We start from the raw sequence: 21594 nt of genomic DNA on the forward strand, positions 1-21594 counted from the left end.
AATGGGCTACAAGTGCAGTGACGTCTTTGTGCCCTGTTAACACCAAAACACTGGTGTTGATGTGTGGTGTGGTGCAGTGCGGTGAAATTAAGCAGGTCTGCCTTTTTCTATAATGCACTGGAGGGCACCACACTGTTTGACACTTCAAATAATGTTGATAAAAAAATAAAGGAAAAAAAAAGCAAACAAGTAGTGCAATGCACTGAAACGTGTGTAGCACCCTCCTGGGTAGGTGCTAGGTAAAAGCATTGTTTGCTCTGCCTGCTTATCAGGGGAGCCTGATTGCTAGTTTTGCCTGTTGCATGTGTCCATGTGTGATTTATTTGGTATGAGGGAGTGTACCCACTGTATCGAATAGGGGAACCTGTTGGACAGTGGAGGAAACCCAACCAGTAACACACAGGCTTTTATGACTATCTCAGTGGGTTGGCACAACAGTGGTGCATCCTGGGATATGTTATAAAAGTCACAGGCACATATGACAGGGGGTCTTTGGGCGGAAGCCAGGTCCCAGGAGAAGGGTGACGTCTGTCTCTCCTCCTGTCAGCAAGGAAGGTGGTCACAGGCAGTCGGTCTAGTGGACCAAGTGTGTGATGCTGAGCCAGGAGGTCCAGGATACTGACAAGTGGAGCTGAAGGCAGAGCAACCCAGGGAAAACAGTGTCTGGGAGTACCGGGATGCTTGCCAGGGGTCTGCCCAGTAAGGGGACCACTCCAGTGGAGAGTCAGTGGACAAGGGGCTAGCATGCACAGGAAGTGAGAAAGGGGGTGCCAAGTTAGGACCCTGAAGAGGAATTCATTCAGGAACATATCTTATACTTCACTTCAGTGGCAAGGTGAAGCAGCGGCCTTGCCGCACACACTACAGTCAGTTGGCCTCAAAAATTGTGCATAGTTCAAGTTGGATAATCCCACTCATTCCTTCTCCCATCCAAGTTCTAAAATAAAACACAAAAAAAAAATCCCCTGGACTGTTCATTGTCTGAGCCTAAGCGATAAATTGATAAGTTTTACAGACTGTTGCTATGGGTAACCCAGGGGAATCCAATCTCAGCAGCTCCCTAGGGGGCAATGTTACACCTGTATTGCACTGTTCTCTGCTGGAGCCAGCACTGACGCTAGCCTCACAATAAAACACTGCGTTTTACTGTGTGTGCTACCATGAAACTAGCCTAATATCACTTTAACATGCCACATGTACCTGTACATTTCAATGCAACTCTGAAAATCCCCTACTCAGGTTCTGTGTTTTGTAACAACTCAAGGATGTATCTTTATTTTCTGTCTTATTGCAATGAAACCTTCTTTTAGTTTACCACCAGTACTTTGCGGCAAATTATGTCAGCATGCTTCCAACATTTCTGTAATGGGGAAGCTAAAGTTTTACCAGGACACATGTGAAACAGTGTTTGCATCTCTTTGTGCAACTCTGCTAGTATCTCTTAATTATTCCTACTTTTCCAATTGTTTTTCATTGGTCTTATAATGTTTTATGCATCGTATCATTTTAAGAACAAATTAACACTACCTGATTGGGGAATGTATATGTTATTTTATGTTATTTTTGCTTTGGCAGATAGTTTTCTTGCTTAAAGCTGATCTCCAGCTTTTAGTGAACTTTAAACAGTTCGTTTGAACCAAGCTAGTCCATATAAACTATTACTTTCACTAACAGATACAGCAGCTGGGAACACTGTATAAACTGTTTGTAGCCTCAGCTGCTTTGTGTTCAAGCATTGGGATGGGAACTTACTGTCCCACTCTCGACACAAAAAAGAGTCAGCCTGAGTGGCACCTAGCCTTTCACATGGAGCTTTGCATTCTAATCAGAGTCGGAGATCTTGACATCATCTTCCTGCTTCTCCGACTCAGAGGAAGTATTAATTCATTAAATACAGAGCTCCATGTGAAAGGCTGAGGGCTGCTCAGGCCAATTCGATTTTGTTCCAGGAGTAGGGCACTTGGATAAGTCATAACACTGTGCTAAACTGTTATCAAGTCTATAACCAAGTAAAAGTACCAAATCCTTTTTTTGGTATGGCCTAGGCTTGTATCAAAAGAGAATTGCTGGGGGTATTTTTTATAAAATGGCAGACTATATTTTTGCGTGATCAGTTTACATCTCTTCTTCAAATATGGGAGATACAGAATTCTGTAACAATGCCTGTAGTCCCGACATATGAATACCCATCCAGCCCCTCACAGTGGTCACAGCATCTTTAGATAGGGATAGGCAAGGGATGCCTATCCCTACCCCCATGGGGGGTTTCCATGTTGATATAGGACCCCTCTGTGATGTTGGCAGAAGCTACTGAACATCTTTTGATTTTTCCATCCCCAACCTGCCTAGCTGCGGGAAATAGTTAGGTCAGTCACATGACTGCAAAAAAGATTGTAAAAAAAAAAAGGTATTTAACTATAGGTTTATTTTGTTTGTTCTCATAGGATCTTTTAATTCATGTTTATGTTGGCTCTCAACTGAAGTGTCAAGCCATCCAGTGTCTGGTGTCATAGCTGATCACAATGGCAGCCCCATGGCAACTGCAGATCAAACAAACTAATATGGCAGCTTCCTTGGCTGCCTGAAAAGGATGGAAGGTTTTAGCTTTGATTTGAACACTGTATATGCTAAAAAGAGATGCATTTTAAATGAAAAAATACTTAATGCTTGAACAAGATGACTACTGCGCTCACAATAAAAAATGTCTTCATCACAAAATAATCTGTCTCATTCTGCTTCCTTCAAGAAATTAGCACAACACATTTCATAATCGTGCCTTGTTTCAGCATTGATTTCCTTTGCAGCACTCGGTAATCGGTCGAAATACATCTCAGAACAGCAAAGGATGTTAATGCAGGAAGACTTTTCTTTGCCAGGTGCTAATTACAGATGTGAGCAAGGACCACATAACTTCATGAAGTCTAGCAGATGGCACTGACTGCGGGTCCTACTATAAATGAAGCACTGAATGGGGGGAATCTCCTTTTAGGGCCACCAGTTCAATATATATTATTTGTACTGACTCGGGGAGCAAATGTCCCCCATTCAGGTCCTGATGTTTACCTTGTTTCTATTTTTGTGCTGATGACATATAAATTTGTTCATTTACAATGAAGCTCCTACTTACCACAAGATAGTAACAAAAGTAGTGTAAAAGTTGTATTGTGGTTTGCCACTTGGTTTCACAATACTGTTCATATATGTGTCTGACTTTTATTTTCACTACTATATGTGTCTGACTTTTGTTTTTACTAAACCAGTGAAAGCCAGCACACAGAAATATGATTTTATTTTCTCCCTATGCCTTTTAGTTTTGAAGGTCATTTCTTTTGATATCCCCAAGCCTATCCTTTTTAAATACGGTATTAGTTTTTTCTTGGTGCCTGTTGCCTAAGAAGACCAAAGTTATTGTTATTCAACAATGTCCCAATGTTGGTGCGTTAATGTTTTGCGCAAATATAAATGGGACCAAAAACAAAATGTTTGCTATATTATAGCTTAACTGAGTATAAATGGGTGCTCACCGTGTGCACATAAGAATAAATGATCAATAAAGATAAAAAATAAAAATGCAAAATCTCAGATGTACAGTATGAAACCACAACCTCACACACATAAAAGTGTGATCAAATAAAATGTATTTGAAATGGTACCACACGCAGCATTCATAACAGACAACCTCCAGATGTGCACAATAAATAACACAACAACTTCTTATTGGCAAAAACTTATGGCCGCGGCCTTTATTAATTGGTTTCCAAAGTATCCTTGTTTAAACATCAACTTTCTGTAAATAACAATACCACTTTTAACTTTACTTCCATACCATTTCCAACTCAGCTATTACAGCTCGAGTTGAATAACCACATTTCACTATTAAATAAACTGTCCCCCTTTTCAATGAAAAGGTGACTCACCACATTAACAAGGCTGCGACAAGGGAGGGAGGGTTGGGTGAGCTCCGCTGCTTGTGTTTTCCTGCGAGGACTGATACCAATTCCAGTCAGGACCCCCTATATATAACCATCCCAGGGGGTTCTAGCAGTTTCTAGCACCTTCCTTTACCTGCACCTATCAGGTATCAATCCCCCAGAGAGACCACACCCTCACCTTAAGGGGGAACTTGAAACCACCTGCTAGCTGCGGTGGTACCATGAGGAAAAGGGGGGCCTTGAAACCGCTATCCCCCTTTCCTTCACATGGTACCACACGCAGCATTCATAACAAACAACCTCCAGACGTGCACAATAAATAACAAAACAACTTCTTATTGGCAAAAACTTATGCCCGCGGCCTTTATTAATTGGTTTCCAAAGTATCCTTGTTTAAACATCAACTTTATATAAATAACAATACCACTTTTAACTTTACTTCCATACCATTTCCAACTCAGCTATTACAGCTTAAGTTGAATAACCACATTTCACTATTAAATAAGCTGTCCCCCAACCAGACAGGGGTTGTGTTCTCAACACAACTCCTGTCTACCCCCACACCGCGGCCTTCTCAATACAGGTCTGGAGGTTGTTATTGAATATGTCTAGCCCGATGTCGGATAAGTGCACACCATCACCTCTATATATCCCTTCTATGTTACCTTCTAATTCCATATGTCGAAAGGAAAAGCCGAAACCCAATCTTAAGAATTTTTCCATCACTCTGTTAATCCTTTTTCTGATTTTTTCATATGCCCGGAATGCCGCCGGACCCGCCCATCTAAGTCTGGGTATGATTTCGGAGAAAACCACCACAGAGTTGGGATATATTGCCTTAATCGTCCTAATATAATTTTTAAATTGAAACATTAGATCTAACGTTTTTCGCTTTCCTATGTCATTCCCACCTACGTGCACAACAATAACGTCAGGCTGGGGATGAACCAATGCCATAATGCCCAACTCAGCAAGCAGATCTCCTAAAACCATCCCCCTCTTACCATACCAGCAAATTGTAAAAAGTTTAATGTTCAAACCGAGGGTCTCCGTATAACTTCTGGCTTTTGCTCTTCTTTGCGCTCAAAATATATATGAGTGGCCGATAATCCATACTATCCGATGGACACCAAAATGGGTTAGAAGACAGCATTAGGTCTCACATATATTTTAAAAGCATCTGATCTCCATCTACCTATTTGTTTAATTTTGTTTCCAGAGAGCCCTAATCTTGCCGCCTCCGTGGCCGCCCCTATTCTGAAGGAGTGCGATGATATACCAACATCAAATAACTTATTATATTTAATAACTTTTTTCAGAACTGCTTGAAATTGGAAAATTGTCATAGGCAACCCATTTTGATGGACAAAAAGAAAATTCCCATAAGGCGGCCTATGAGCCAATATGCATTTAATAATTTCACAGGGCACACAAAGTTATCGGAACAGGCCGATAGCGTGATCCAAGAGCCTTTCCCTAAATGGTCAGTCTTCGACTGTCTTATGAAAATCTTTATGGATATTTCTGACTCCTGTACATCCGTGAACATCAGACCTGTATTGCTATCGACTCTTTTTAGGGCCAATTCGGAGACTCTTATTGCAGCAAAAAAGCAAACAGAAAAGGCTGCTTTAAACAATAAAGTTTCATAAACCGAATAACAGACCTCTTGTAAACTGTTACATAGCTTGCCCAACATCCGCATAGTGATGGGACGTCTCTTGTCCGGGGTGAAGCTATCCCTTTTATAACCTTTCAACGCTTGTTTTATTGAGAAAAAACTCACTAAAGGCGGTAAAGAGTGCAACTTCAGGAAAAAGAAAACCCCGGATAACTCCTTATTAATATGAGACCAGGAATAACCCTTTTCCATTAATGAGTTCAGGAATAGTAAACCTAGATTCTCTGAGCACTCAAAAATACCAAAATTCAAGAAAGTCAACCATAACACCCATGCTGCCCTGTAACCTGACCATGTCGCCGGTGCCAACGATTTTATAATATAATCCGAGATCATACTATTTCCCATAGATGCGTGGGGCATGCAGATCCTCTCATGTCCGCCTCTGGATACAGCTGGAAGAAATGATCCATTTTAAATCTGGATAAAGAATCTGCTATTATATTAGCCTTACCTTTTACATATTCAGCTTTAATCCATAAATTTAGACACAAGCACTTATATACCAAATACCTAAGTAGACGTATTACTGGCCCGGATTTTGATGACAGGCAGTTCAATGCATATAGCACACCTTTATTATCTGTTGAACATAAAATTCTCTTTTCTCTGTCGCTCATTGACAGACGCAGTCCTCTTGATTAATATCAAATTGGGTTATACTGCCCTCCACAGGAGTAGGACACAAGGCAGAAGGAAAACGTCCTGGCCACACCCCAGGGGCAGTCCCAGAGGGTATATCCTCTCTCTCTCTGCTACAGGATGTTAGTTTTTTTCTGTCTAGTCAGGAGTAAGGACCTAAGTTCCTTGCTGGGATCTTTGGTCCTGGCAAGATTTTTTTAGAAAAATTTTTTTAGGCAGCTTTTTTCTCCAGTTGTTCCTGTGAGATCTTCAAGCAATTATGCTGGAGCTGGGCGACGGGCTGGATGTTGAGATCCAGTGGTCACCCCAGTCAGCCTACGAGCGCGTGCAGGCCCTAGCTCCGCGCTGGGTCGGCCGCGACATAGTCCCACTGGACGGGGACTGACCCTGCGAGTTAAACGTCTCGCCGGGACGCCGACGACTAGTTGGAAACTGAGTCGCGGCGTTCGTATTGGTCGACAGCCCCCCCACCTCAGTGGAGAGGGGTTCTGTCAGGAGTTGGCGCCCGCCTGTTCCGGTATGGTGAGTAAAATGTTCCCCCTCTCCCCCTGACGGGTTTGTAGGTGGACGCGGGCCCCTCCCTGTGATGATCGGACCCTCATGATCCTGGGTCCCCCCTCTATCCTATAACAGGTGTCACAGATCCCCCTCTTGAGGGTGATTTAGTGAATAAGAACCAGGAGGCTTGGTTTGGGAGCTGACTATCGGAAGTCATTGTATGAGTGGGCACTGTAAAGGGACCATGACTGAAGTCAGTGGCTGGCATTACTGTTAGGATGGCCATGTAAGAGGGTGATATGATCCTACCTTATACATAGGTTGCAATTGCCTGGACTACCGCCATCCGTTGCCACCATCCTCCCGCAGGCCGCCATCCTCCCGCAGGCCGCACAGGCCGATGTCTGCCTTCCGCAGGCCGCACAATGTAGCAGGCCGCTGCCATCTTTCCATAGGGGCCGCCGCCATCCTCCCGCAGGTCGCGCGGGGCCGCCATCTTGGCGTAGCCTCGTGTCTCCGGCATGGGGGCGGCCATTTTGGAGATGACCAGCTACCTCGAGGAGTAGCATGGGAGGCACCGGAAGGCGTGTAAAGGGGCGGAGCCGCCTCCTTTACCCGGGAAAACGATCCAAAAGACTTCCTGTCTGTAAGAGACAGCGCTGAGAGCAGGTAGAAGCTTCTGTGCATCAGGTGGTGAGTCCTTGGGGTCTCTCTCTCTCTCTCTCTCTCTCTCTCTCTCTGGGGTCCAAAGGAGGTAACACTGAGGGGCGCTGTTGCGCTGGGGGATTACAAAAAAAAAAGTTTTTTCTTTGCAATTATTTTTTTTTTTTTTTTGTTTGCTGGTAAGTGTGTTGGATTAATCATGGACCCTGCCACACATGTATCCCCACCTGATCCCCTCGAGGTGGCCGCAGGACCCTCCAGTGCCCCACTTATGATTGGTGCATTATCAGCAGTTTTGGAGTCTTTGGTATCCCGGGTGGAGGTGTCCTGTCAGGGACGGGGGGCAAGAAAGCGACCCCCGCCTACCCCTATTTCATCTGACACTTCAGATACGGATTCTGAGCTTGTCACTGCAGCTGCAGGTCCCTCTTCTGGAGCTGCTGTCTCGGGTACGGTCTCCTCAGACAGTGAGGAGGACGTTTCTACCTCCGCCATAGCGCAAGAAGAAGCGTTGGTGGACGCACTAGTCATGTCTGTCCGGGAAACCTTAAGTCTTGAGGTTACACCGGCAGAGGTAGCTGATACTGAAATTCCTTTTGGTACTAGCAAGCCTACCAAAATGGCGAAGGTTTTTCCCTTGCCCAAATGTTTTGGTAATCTAATTAAAGAAGAATGGGATCGTCCGAAACAAACCCCTGCTATTTCCAAACGCATTGCTAGGCGCTATCCGTTTGAGGAATCCCTTCTTAAAAAATGGACGGTACCACCAGTGGTGGACTCACCGATTTCCAGACTAAATAAAGCCACTGTTATCCCGTTGGAGGGATCCGGTGGATCGAAAAGTGGAAGCGGAATCCCGCTCCATTTTTTCCCTGATAGGGTCAACATTTAGGCCAGTGGTTGCCATTGGTTTAGTTTCACAAACATTGACAGAATGGACCAAATTGTTACGCCGTGACATAAAGGGGAGAAGTATCCCCCGGCAGTATCAGATTTGCTGGAGCAGATTATACAAGGGATACAGTTCATCTGTGACGCCGCCCTGGACGCCACTCCCTTGCTAGGGCGTGCATCGGTTTCAGCAGTGGTCCTCAGACGCGTGTTGTGGTTAAAGTGCTGGTCGGCGGATCAAGGTTCCAAAAAAGCTTTGGCTAATCTCCCTTTTCAAGGGGATCGCCTGTTTGGGGCCACCTTGGATGAGATTATAAAGGATCTCACTGGGGGCAAGAGCACTTTTTTGCCACAGACTGCTAAGGGTAAAGGACCTCGTAACAGACGAGGATCTTCCTTTTCCGCTCATAAAAAGTTTGTTCGTTCCGCTGGGGCGGGCGATAAAGGGAAGCCCTCCAAAGCCCCTTCAGGGGGTTTCAAAGGGCGCTGGTCGGGTAAACAAAAGTCCGGCTCAGCCAAACCTGAAGATAAGACCAATACAGCCTGAAGGTGCGCCCCCACCCATCTCTGGGGTGGGGGGACGTCTTCACCGGTTTCCGGATCCATGGCTTTCCAGAATCCCGGACAAAGGGGTTTGCGAGGTCATACGGTCGGGATACAAGATCAAATTTCGATCACTTCTACCGGTGCGATTCTTCCCTTCCAACATTCGACTATCCTCGGATCGCTTAAAAGCTTTGCGGGGGGCAGTAATGGACTTGATGCAACAGGGAGTGGTAGTTACCGTTCCTTGAGCAGAACGTTTTCAGGGGTTCTATTCGAACCTATTCACAATACCCAGAAAGGAGGGCAAGGTGCGTCCAATTCTGGACTTAAGAGCACTCAATCATTTTGTCCGGGTACAAGAATTCAAGATGGAGTCCATCTGAACAGATCAGTGTTTTCTTCACTTTTCCCAAAGATCATTCCTAGTTCCCACCAGGAGATTGAACTATCTGGGCCTAACTTTGGAGACATCCTTGGCAAGGGTGTGTCTCCTTACGGAGAAGCTCCGGAAGATTCATTGAACGATTCGGAGGTTACTGTCCGTCAACTGGCCTTCCCTTCGGACTTGCATGAGGATCCTGGGACTGATGGTGGCCTTCTTAGAGGCAGTACCGTATGCCCAGTCTCATGCCCGAATTTTCCAAAAGGACATTCTTTTCAAATGGAATCGGAATCCCGATTCTCTGGACAATCGGATCCGGTTGAGCGAGCGGACCAGGGAGTCTCTGGTCTGGTGGCTTCGGTCTCCGATGCTCAGCCAGGGGAAGTCATTTCTTGCGATAGAATCCAGGTTACCGATAAATGTATTGGAACTGAGAGCGATCAGACTTTGTCTGATTTACTGGACCGAGTAGCTCCAGGGCAGCCCGGTTCGGATCCAGTCGGACAATGCCACGGCCGTGGCTTATGTCAATCACCAAGGGGGCACCTAGAGTGTCCTGGCGGCCATCGAAGTGGCCAGCATTCTTTGTTGGGCGGAACGGTTTGTTCCGGCTCTCTCCGCGGTATTCACTCCGGGGGTGGAAAATCGGCAGGCAGATTATCTCAGCCGTCAGATTCTGGATCAAGGGGAATGGCCTCTTCATCCAGAGGTATTTCACCAGCTGTGCCTTCATTGGGGCACCCCGGAGGTGGATCTGTTGGCAGCTCGGCTCAACAGGAAGGTGCAGAGGTTTGTAGCCCGCTCCCGAGATCCTCGAGCGGACGCAGCAGACGCGCTGGTCGCCCCATGGGGACAGTATCAGCTACTGTATGTCTTCCCTCCTCTCAAGTTGCTGCCGAAACTTCTTCGCAGGATAGAGGTGGAGGGAATTCCAGTTATCCTGGTAGCTCCGGACTGGCCTCGTCGACGCCTGGTACGCCGACTTGGTCAGGCTGGTCGCGGACGCTCCTTGGAGACTTCCTCTCAGGGAGGATCTGCGGTCTCAGGGACCGATCTTCCATCCTGCTTTACAATCGCTGGCTTTAACGGCCTGGCTATTGAGACTCAGGTGCTGAAGGACAAGGGATTGTCAATTTCAGTTATTCCTACTTTAATTAAAGCAAGGAAAGCGACTTCCAGAAAAGTCTATCATCGCACATGGAAGTCTTATATTGCGTGGTGTGAATCCCTTGGATTTCCTCCATGTGCCTATTCGGTGACCCGAATCTTGGCTTTTCTGCAACAGGGGGTTGAGCAGAAGCTGGCCTTGAGTACTGTCAAGGGTCAGGTTTCAGCGTTAGCAATTTTCTTTCAGAAACCTTTGGCTACCCATTCCTTGGGGTGGAATTTCACCCAGGGGGTGCGGCACTTGGCTCCGCCAGTGCGCGCACCCTTACCGCCCTGGGATCTTAATTTGGTGTTGTCGGTTCTTCAGAAACCTCCCTTTGAAAATATCAGGGAGATTCCCTTGCTTACGTTATCCCAGAAGGTGGCCTTCTTGGTGGCCATTACTTCTGCACGCAGGGTGTCAGAACTGGCCGCATTATCTTGTCGTTCCCCATATCTGGTGGTTCATAGGGATAACGTGGTTCTTCGTCCGAATCCATCCTTCCTTCCTAAAGTGGTTTCAGAGTTTCATCTGAATGAAGATATTGTGTTACCTTCCCTGTGTCCTAAGCCCAGTCATCCTCGGGAGTTTGCGTTACATTCCTTGGATGTGGTTCGGGCAATCAGGGTATACTTGAAAACTACGGACTCGTTTGGTAAGACGGATTCACTTTTTGTGATCACGGATGGCCCCAAAAAGGGGTTGCCTGCACCTGCCGCGACTATCTCCAGATGGATCAGACAGACGGTGGTACAGGCTTATTCTATTAAGGGTCGGAATCCTCCGTTCCCTGTTAAGGCGCACTCCACTCGGGCGCTTAGTGCTTCCTGGGCCTTCCGCCATCAGGCGTCAGTGGTCCAGGTTTGCAAGGCGGCTACCTGGTCGTCGGTTCATACCTTTACAAAATTTTATAAAGTTGATGTGTTGGCATCGGCGGATGCCTCTTTTGGCCGCAAGGTTTTGCAGGCCGCAATTTGAGGAGACCGTTGGTCTACCGCGAGGGTTTTTTTCTGTTGGGTTTTCAGTTGAGTCTCATCCTTTGGTTTGATGAGCCTTTTAGACTTCTAGTCGGCACTGGTTGGGCCTTCTGGATTTAAATTTTGATTTCTGTTATCCCACCCCTCATTTGTGGCACTGCTTTGGGATGTCCCAATTTGATATTAATCAAGAGGACTGCGTCTGTCAATGAGCGACAGAGAAAAATGGATTTTTGTAAAATCTTACCGTAAAATACTTTTCTCTTAAGCTCATTGACAGACGCAGTACCCGCCCCTCTACTTTTGAGTTGGGTTGGGTTAAATTCTCTGACACTGCTTTGTGACATAACTAACATCCTGTAGCAGAGAGAGAGAGGATATACCCTCTGGGACTGCCCCTGGGGTGTGGCCGGGACGTTTTCCTTCTGCCTAGTGTCCTACTCCTGTGGAGGGCAGTATAACCCAATTTGATATTAATCAAGAGGACTGCGTCTGTCAATGAGCTTAAGAGAAAAGGATTTTACGGTAAGATTTTACAAAAATCTATTTTTTCCTGAATTGTGGTCCCCATATTTCAATGGCCACCACAATTGGGAACAATTCTAACAATACTATGTTTTTTACCAGACCATTAACCTTCCAACTACTGTATTTGGCCATTTTTCAGCACACTAATGGGACCTCCATATTACTCCAAAACCCAAAGAGCCGGCAGCATCAGAATACAATTTAAAATCCTTATCTACTTCAAATTCCTCTTGCCATGCTGATCTGCCATTAAATTCCACAAGGAATCTATACCAGACCAATAGGCCCTCTTTTATGTCCAGTGACACTCTGATATGTGCGTAAGGGTTCTTATATCCAGCTATAGCCAAATACATTCTTCGTGAAAAAATCCTGCCCAAAGGGAGAACCCTAGTGGCAAAGGCCAAGGATCCTAATAACTGCTGCATCATCTTAATAGACACTTTTCTTGAGGCGTGCCACCTTCAAAACAAGACAGCAGACATTCTCAATTTTTTCACGCGGAAGTCTGTACTCCATTGCCATTGAGTCTATAGTTATACCCAGAAACTCAATGCAATTTGTTGGGAAAACAGTTTTATCTGCTGTCAATGGGATGCCAAATCTACTGCATACTTCAAAGAACTTCATGAGTAAATTCTCGCAGTCCCTTGAACCTGCTTTACCAAGGAATAAGTAATCATCCAGGTAGTGCAATAGATTGTTAGACCCTGTCTCCTTAGCGACCACCCATTCAACAAAGGATGCAAAGTTCTCAAAGTAGAAACATGAAATCGAGCATCCCATTGGCAGGCATTTGTCGAAAAAGTATTTACCATCAAATTGAAAACCAAGAGAATTGAAACTTGCCGGGTTGATAGGAAGCAGCCATGGTTGTGATATTAGTCTACCAAGCCTTAGGGGAATAGACTAAATTCAAGCTAAAGGATACTGGTCTTTAATCTGTAAAGAGCTTATGCTGACAGGCCTACACTATTGTGTAGATAGTGTAGTTGATAATACCCATCTTATTTCCTGAATGAATTTTCTTTAAGCAAATATGTGGAGGACTGTTGAAGTGTTGGTCTGCAGAACAGCAATGTAAAAATGAATTGCTGTGCATGTCCTTTGAATGTAAAACCCTCATAAACAATGCCACTGGGGGTAAAAGTACTCATTTGCCCAAGCAAAAGTCTAAACCTCAAGCTTAAAGGTGTCCTAAACACCCTATCAGTGCAGGGGACTTGGACTCCAGAGGAATCTCGTCTCCCAATGAACATTTTGAAGCTCTGAGCAGTTTAGTAGTCTCACTTTGATTGGCTGTCTTGACATTCAGATCTGGTCATACAATGCCACAGCAGTGGTTTACATCCACCTTCGCGGAAGAACCAGAAGTCTTGCAGCAGCTAGTGAGTAGAAAATATTCTAACCCGGACAGAACATGTTCCAGCCTTGTCTGCCATTCACAATACAAGTGTAGACAATTGGCAGACAGACTACCTTTAGCCAGCAGCACCTGGACCGAGGGGAATATTCCCTACACTTGGAAGTGTTTCTGGGCCTGACATGGGGGAATGCTGAATGTAACCACCTGGCTTCTAGATTTAACGCCAAACTGGACAGATTTGTTTCCAGGTGCAGAGATCCTCTGGTGGAGGCAGTGGGTGCTTTGGTGGATCTGTGGGATCAACCAGATGTGCACTTTTCCTCCTCTGAAACTCCTTCCTTGTCAGGGGGATGTGGTAGTCCAACCTGATCAAACTGTTGGCAACACCTTGTGGGCTCTTCCAGATTCACTGGATCTTCAAGTACCTGTTTACTATCCCTCCTCATGGTCATAGAAGCATAAAAAAGTGACGACAGAAAAAGACCAAATGATCCATTGAGTCTGCTTTTCTTTTTTTTCTTAACCACTTACCGCCCGCCCGCCGCAGTTTTACAGCGGTCCTTTGACTCTAAATACCGGGGTTATGGCAGCAGATAGCTGCCATAACCCCGGTATTTTTGAAAACAGCGGACGATCGGCTATTAGATAAGGGTGGTCCCAGTGGCGGATTTGCCGCGGGATCACCCTTATGGTGCCACGGAAGAGGTGCCCCCCCTCCCGCCGCGTCCCGGCCGTTTTCCCTGCTTACCGGACCCCCCGGCAGTGGGGAAAATGATCCGGTCCCGAATCCTCAGAGACAGGAAGTCGAGTGAGGGCAAGATGGCTCTCACTTGGTTTGTTTTCAACTTCTTTTTTAGTGTAGTTGTGAGGTCTGAGGTCTTTTTGACCCCAGATCTCACAAGAAAGAGGACCTGTCATGCCTATTTCTATTACAAGGGATGTTTGCATTCCTTGTAATAGGAATAAAAATGATCAAAACATTTTTTTTTAAAAAACTGTGTAAAAATAAAGAATAATAAATAAAATAAATAGGAAAAAAAAAAAGTGCCTTGTCCCCGTTAGCTCGCGCGCAGAAGCAAACGCATACGGAACTTCCTCCCACATACGTAAGCGGTGTTCAAACCACACATGTGAGGTATCACCGCAATCGTTAGAGCGAGAGCAATAATTTGAGCCCTAGACCCAGTCTGTAACTCTAAGCTGGTAACCTGTAGACATTTTTAAAATGTTGCCTATGGGGATTTTTAAGTACCAAAGTTTGTCGCCATTCCGTGACCGTGCGCAATTTTGAAGCATGACATGTTGGGTATTTATTTACTCGGCGTAACATTATCTTTCACATTACGGAAAACAATTGGACTTACTTCACTGTTTTCTTTTTTTTTTTTAATTCAAAAAAGTGAATTTTTGCCCAAAAACATGCGTTTGGAAGACTGCTGTGCAAATACGGTGTGATAAACAAATATTGCAATGATCTCCATTTTATTCTCTAGGGTCTCTGCTAAAAAAAAAATATAATGTTTGGTGTTCTATTCTGATCTATTACTGATCAAATCAATGACCAGTGTTGATGTTCAGCACGACTAGTTCACCTAGCTCATGTATATCCTGGATGTCTAAGGGGTGATACAGCAGGCTTGCTCTGCCCTAGAATACAGCCAGTGGGGACTTCAAGTGCATGCTCAATATACAGGTTCAGTCTTGCCTACTATGAGTCATCATTCCCCTTTTCTGCATATGCTAGCTGGTATTTGGTATTATTTGACTGTATAGCCTGTACTAGCACATTATTTGCTATCTTGTAGGGCAGGTGACCAGCGGTGAAGGGCACAGTGTGTGTGCATGTGAGCTTGAGTGAGATTTATGTAGCATCAGGTCCACAGACTGGTATTGCCACCAGCTGTAGACTTTTTAGCATGGCATGCTGTTTGTCAATCAATTTTTTTCAATAAAGTTTGTTATATTTGCCTTCTTAACCTGAGTTGAGCCTTCATTTTGCAACCCTTTCCAGGGGCGACCCATGGTTTCCATGTGGCACCCCACCCCAACATATTTTTGGTAAACCAGTCCATAGGTTGCTGAGGCTCCCCAGTCTTCAATTGACTGTATGGTAAGAAATACTAGTGGGAGTACCACCCTCCAGTACAAGTGGCTGGAAGGTGGCGAGTATCTCTGGATCTATTTTTATGTTATTTGGTGGATCAGTATTTGGCCCTGAGTACCACTGATGGACAAATCTCTGCCTTTACAATTTTATAGCTAAACCTTACATTATTTGGTTAAAACATTTGCAAACTGTGTCTATAATGTAACTCCTCTTGTTTAGCCACCTTTGACACTGTGGGATATGAATTTGGTTCTGTTGGCACTTTGATTTCCACCTTTTGAACCTATCAGGGATATTCCCCTTTCCATCTTTACTTACAAGGTTGCTTTCCTGGTTGCTATCACCTCTGTAAAACATGTGTCTGAGCAAGCTGTTTTTTTTCTTGTAAATAACCCTTTCTCTTCTTACACAAAGACAAAAGGGTACCGTTTACTGTTTTTTTTTTTAAACTTGCAGTGTCCATATTTTTCTGTAGGCAGCAGTATAATCCAATTGTCTCTGAATGATGTGACCCTTATTGAATTCCAAGTAATGGATTTTACAATAAATCACAAAAATCCTAATTTTCAGGCTAAAGCCCCATACATAAAAGCTGAATGTCAAACGGGATCGGCCATTTCAATAGAAACCGGTCGACATTGGGCCTGGGTGTACTGCAGCTTGTCCGACAGAAGCTGGCCGTTCAGCCGGCTTCTGTCAAAGGGGCAAGAACAAAAAAGGTCTGCTGACCAACTCCCATTTAGTTCTGTCAGCCATGACTGGAGTGTTCTGACGAGGGGCCGTCCCCCTGTCAGAACAAATTAGAACAGCAGGGGAGATCGCTGTACTAACATTGGATTATTAGTACAGCGGCTCCAACCTGAGCTGTCAGGTTTTTTTTGTTCAGCTCTCTGAGTTGAATGAAAAAAACTTGTAGTGTGTTATAGGCTTTAGAACATTTTTAACAAGTACAGAAAATACCTGTTTATCTTAAAGTGGTTGTTAACCCACTCTGCTAATTTTATATAATCCTCTGTGTTTCCTTATGCTAGGTTCTCCTGTCTCTGTGATTTATAAAACAAATGCTGTTTATACCAGTCGGCGCTCATATGACCCGCTGCCTCTCTCCTCTTCCTGACTGACAGCTGCAGCGGGTGGGGCCAAGATTCCCCCACAGACGTTAGTCAGAAGGGGAGGAGAAGAGGAGGAGAGAGCTGTCCGGTCACGTGATGGCCAAGTGGCGTTCTGAAATCAGGTATAGCCAGCAAGTTTTTTATAAAGCACAGTGACAGGCACACCTATAATTAGGGAAAAAAAAGAGGATTATATAAGATATTAAAAGGTTTTTTAGCAGCAGAAGGGGAGGGGACGGGCAACTGACACAGGAGCAGAAAGCAGGGAGGGGGAGGAGGACAGAGGGAGACAGAGGATGACAGGAGAGCTGCGGATGACGGAGGCATGTAAACTGACCACCATGTCAGGGCTCAGCAGCCATGATACACCGTGGTCAGTTTATAGGAGGGAGGGCAGAACCAGGCAGGATCAGCCAGGTATTGCAGGTGATACAGGGGGCCAAATGGCACAGAACAAGCACTGCGCTGTATAACATGCTTTAAAGGAATAGGATCTTTATTTATTTTTATTTTTTTGGGGTAACAAACGCTTTAACAGAAATTCTGTGTCAATTCAATTCTTTCTGGTACACTTGAACCCAGTTTTTGAAGGAACAGTTAGGTTGTTCCAAACATCCTGCAGAACTAACCACAGATCTTCTGTGGATGCAGGCTGCCTCAAATCCTTCTGTCCCCGCATGTAATCCCAGACAGACTAAATGATGTTGAGATCAGGGTGCCAAACCATCACTTCCAGGACTCCATGTTCTTCTTTATGCTGAAGATAGTTCTGTATTTTCTGTATGTTTGGGGTTGTTGTCCTGCTGTAGAATACTTGGGCTAATCACACACCTCCTTGATGGTATGGCATGATGGATAAGTATCTGCCTGCATTCCTCAGCATGGAGAACACCATTGCTCCTGACTAGAGTTGAGCGGACATCTGGATGTCCGTGTTCGGCGGGTTCGGCCGAACTTGAAAAAAAAGTCTGGGTCCGTGTCCGACTTTTTCCAAACTTTACCCGGACACCGAACCCCATTGAAGTCAATGGGGACCCGAACTTTCAGGCACTAAAATGGCTCTAAAACACCAATGGAAAGGGCTAGAGTGCTGCAAATGGCAGCAAAACGTAGTTAAGAGCATGGCAAGTGCTCTGCAAACAAATGTGGATAGGGAAATAACTTAAAACAACAAAAAAAAACCAGAAAAATAAAAAAAATGTTCTTCATCTGTGAAGGACGAGGCCCATATGGAGTAGGAGGGAGGTTGAGGTGGTGGTGGATGTGGCGGTGTAGGTGGAAGCGGCGGTGGAGGAGGACGAGGTAGCCAACACTGCTTTTTTTCAGTCATTTTAAATGAGGGTACACCCCAAAAGAGTGAGAAAGATCAAAAATATAACAATGGCTGGGTAAGGTCGGTATCCATCTCTATTCTGCACAAGGTACGGAAAAGTCCTGTGGGATCCATGCCTGGTTCATTTTAATGAACGTGAGCTTGTCCACATTGTCTCTGGACAGGCGGCTGCGCTTGTCTGTGATAACGCCCCCAGCCGTGCTAAATACACGTTCAGATAATACACTGGCTGCAGGGCACGCCAGCACCTCCAAGGCGTAAAGGGCAAGCTCAGGCCATGTGCCCAATTTGGAGACCCAGAAGTTGAAGGGGGCAGACCCGTCATTTACTACATGTAGGTGTGTGCACACATACTGCTCCACCATGTTGGTGAAATGCTGCCTCCTGCTAAGACGTTCCATATGAGCTGCTGGTGCTGCTGTTTGTTGTGGCGTGCTGACAAAGCTTTTCCACATTTCGGCCATGCTAACCCTGCCTTCTGAGGTGCTGGCGGTGCCCTGGTTGCGTTGGCGACCTCTTCCTCCTCTGCCTTGGCCTTGTGATTCCACTGTGGCCCCGCTGTCAGGTGGGAATGCCAGCAGCATCGCGTCTACCAGCGTGCGCTTGTACTCGCGCATCTTGCGATCGCGCTCCAGTGAGTGAATTAAGGACGGTACGTTGTCCTTGTAACGGGGATCCAGCAGCGTGGCCACCCAGTAATCAGCACAAGTTAGAATGTGGGCAACTCGGGGGTCGTTGTGGAGACACTGCAGCATGTAATCGCTCATGTGTGCCAGGCTGCCCAGAGGCAACGAAAGGCTGTCGTCTGTGGGAGGTGTATCGTCTGTGTCCTCTGTATCCCCCCAGCCACGCACCAGTGATGGCCATGAGCTGGCCTGGGTGCCACCCTGCTGTGAACATGGTTCCATCTCCTCCTCCATCTCCTCCTCCTCATCCTCCAGAACTGTGCCCCTGCTGGACAATTGTGTCCCTGGCGTTTGTGGGTGCAGGAACCCACCCTCGGAGCCACTTGCGAATGACTGCCCTGAAAGCCTTGGAAATGTTACCTCTTCATCCTCCTCCTCCTCCTCCTCCTCATCCTGTGCCACATCCTCTTCCATCATTGCCCGAATTGTTTTTTGAAGGAGGCATAGAAGTGGGATAGTTAAGCTGACAACGGCGTCATCGGCACTGGCCATGTTGGTGGAGTACTCAAAACAGTGCAACAAGGCACACAGGTCTCGCATGGAGGCCCAGTTATTGGTGGTGAAGTGGTGCTGTTCCGCAGAGCGACTCACGTGTGCGTGCTGCAGCTGAAACTCCACTATGGCCTGCTGCTGCTCGCACAGTCTTTCCAGCATGTGCAAGGTGGAGTTCCACCTTGTGGGCACGTCACATATGAGGTGGTGAGCGGGAAGGCCGAAGTTACGCTGCAGCGCTGACAGGCGAGCAGCAGCAGGGTGAGAACGCCGAAAGTGCGCACAGACGGCCCGCACTTTCTGCAGCAGCTCTGACATATCGGGGTAATTTTTAAGGAACCTCTGCACCACCAAATTCAGCACATGCGCCAGGCAAGGGATGTGCGTCAAACTGGCTAGGCCCAGAGCTGCTATGAGATTTCGCCTGTTATCGCACACCACCAGGCCGGGCTTGAGGCTCGCTGGCAGCAACCACTCATTTGTCTGCTTTTCCATGCTCCTCCACAACTCCTGCGCGGTGTGTGGTTTTTCCCCCAAACAGGCAAGTTTTAAAACTGCCTGCTGTCGTTTACCCCTGGCTGTGCTGAAGTTGGTGATGAAGGTGTTACGCTGACCGGATGAGGAGGCGGTAGAGGATGAGGAAGCGGAGTAGGAGGAGTTAGGAACAGGAGGCAAACTGAAGCGCCCTGCAATCCTCGGTGGTGGAAGGACATGCGCCAAATTGCAATCCGCCTCAGGCCCATACGCCACTGCATTTACCCAGTGTGCCGTTAGGGAGATATAACGCCCCTGACCGTGCTTACTGGTCCACGTATCGGTAGTTAGGTGGACCTTGGATGGCGTTGCGCAGTGCACACCCGATTTTTTCCCCCACTTGGTTGTGCAGGGAAGGGATGGCTTGCCTGGAAAAGTAGTGGCGGCTGGGCACGACGTACTGTGGGACAGCCACCGACATAAGGCTTTTAAAACTGTGCGTCTCCACCAGACGGAATGACAGCATTTCAAAGGCCAAGAATTTTGAAATGCTGGCATTCAGGGCCAGGGATTGCGGGTGGGTAGGGGGGTACTTCCTCTTCCTCTGAAGTGTTTGGGAGATGGAAAGCTGAACGCTTCCACGGGACATTGTGGAGATGGTTGGTGACCCAGGTGGTGGTGTTGCTGACAGATCGTCTGTTTGCGGGGTGGCAGGTGCCGGTATCACTACAGAGGTGGATGGAGAGGCCGAGACTGCAGCAGAAGAGGAAGCAGGATGAGCCAGAGACCTTTCTTGGTTTTGAAGGTGTCTACTCCACTGCAGCTCGTGCTTTGCACTTAGATGCCTGATCATGCAGGTTGTGCTCAGGTTGAGAAGGTTTATGCCTCGCTTCAGGCTCTGATTGCACAGGGTGCAAACCACTTGTGTCTGTCATGAGCACATTTTCTGAAGAACTTCCACGCTAGAGAACTCCTTTGAGCTGGCTTTGGTGCGCTCGGTCCCTTGCTGCGTGGGCAGTAGCAGGCGTAGTGTCTAGGGCACGGCCGCTCCTCTTCTGCACCCTGCTCCCTCTTCTGCTGTGCTGGTGGCTCTGTGCGACCACCGCCTCTTCCTCCAAACTACTCAGGTCACCTGCATGACCTTCATTCCATGTGGGGTCGAGGACCTCATCGTCCTCTATATCATCTTCCACCCAGTCTTCACCCCTGCCCTCCTTGTTGGTCTCCACAATTCTGAGTGCCGCAGCAGTTGGCACCTGCGTTTCGTCATCATCGGAGACGTGCTGCAATGGTCCTTCCATGTACTCATCTTGAGAAATAAGTGGTTGGGCATCGCTGCACTCAATCTCATCCACTTCTGGGGCAGGGCTAGGTGGATGGCCCTGGGAAACCCTGCTGACAGAGTCATCAAAAAGAAGAAGAGACTGCTGCATGACTTGGGGCTCAGACTGCTTGCCTGATTTGCAAGGGGGTGAGGTGAAAGACGGTTGGACATTGGCTGCAGGTGCCAACTCTGACCTTTCTGCAGTAGACTGGGTGGGAGACAATGTAAAGGAACTGGAGGCACTGTCAGCAACCCAATCTACTATCGCCTGTACTTCTTCTGGCCTCATCACTTCTAGAGGTGCATGATGCCCTACCAAATACTGCTGCAGGTTCTGTCGCCTACTCACACTTGAGGAAGGTGTTTCACTTGTGCGTGTAGCTGGCACAGATCGACCACGTCCTCTCCTTGCAACAGGAGCTCTACCAGCAGCACCACGACCCAGGCCCAGGCCCCTATTTGACGGTCTCCTCGTATTTCTGTAATTTATGATCTTGCCCTAGAAAGGTGTTTATTGAATAGCGGAACAAAACAACAACAGTATCGCACGGGTGTATCTCACAGTCAAATATGCAAACTATGCCGCAATTTAATTTTTTTTACCCCAAAAGGGTGTTTATTAAATAGCGGAATAGAAAAACAGTATACAAATACAACGGGTGTATCTCACAGTCAAATATGCAAAGTATGATGCAAATTTAATTTTTTTCACCCCAAAAGGGTGTATATTGAATAGCGGAATAGAAAAAAGGATATAAAACGGTGTATCTCACACGTACAAACATAGACTAGGCCCGATTACAATTTTTTGTA

This window comes from Pelophylax lessonae, assembly GCF_965119305.1.
Source record: "Pelophylax lessonae genome assembly, chromosome: 1".
Taxonomy (NCBI): Eukaryota; Metazoa; Chordata; class Amphibia; order Anura; family Ranidae; genus Pelophylax; species Pelophylax lessonae.